Here is a 699-nt window from a genome sequence, read left to right as displayed (position 1 = left end):
AATTGACGTTGCTGCTAATTGGCCAATCTCCATATCGGTAGTTAGAAAAGGATGCTAGCCGCCCTTGAGGGAAGGTTGCTAGTGGGAGACATCGTTCGTGGAAAAATAGGTCTCTCCTGTCTTCCTGTAACTGGGACAAAGACTGTGTATCTGTTGAACGGTCCTCGGGCTAGTCGATCACGTACTGCGGAGACGCGTCGGCATCTGGTAAACATCCTGCCCGGAGAATAGGATCTGCGTGTGGCGAGCTACGGGACAGAAACCGTTGGAATGTTTACTGTCACGTGTCGCTACAAATCTTTCTTTTAAGGAGAGCTATAGGGTTACTCAATGCCTTTGTTAGGTGGAGAGTTCGTCCCGTTGACCGCGGCTACGTTCGGCGACTAATTGTCGCCTTGAGCCCAAGCTCATTGTTACAAGTCTCAAACAAATACAATTGGGTAGAATGACGGCAAACCGTTTAATTACAACTGTAGGTTTTAATTACAATGTTTTTATGGATTTTCCCGAGGTTTCAGAGGGAAGGCACCGGTGTCCTCTTATCTCCGACATATATAATACAGTATATATGTATGTATGAAATGTATGAAATTCGTAGAAATTGATGTTTTGCGTACAATTGTGTTTACTGAACTCTGAAGATGGCTATACATACTTGCGCTTGCATATTGGAAAAAGGATTGAATTATGACTATCATA

Source organism: Bombus vosnesenskii, unplaced genomic scaffold, assembly GCF_011952255.1.
Source record: "Bombus vosnesenskii isolate JDL3184/JDL3185 unplaced genomic scaffold, Bvos_JDL3184-5_v1.1 scf7180000013288, whole genome shotgun sequence".
NCBI classification, from domain to species: Eukaryota; Metazoa; Arthropoda; class Insecta; order Hymenoptera; family Apidae; genus Bombus; species Bombus vosnesenskii.
The sequence above is the reverse complement of the archived record's forward strand: the minus strand, read 5'-3'. Positions refer to the sequence as shown.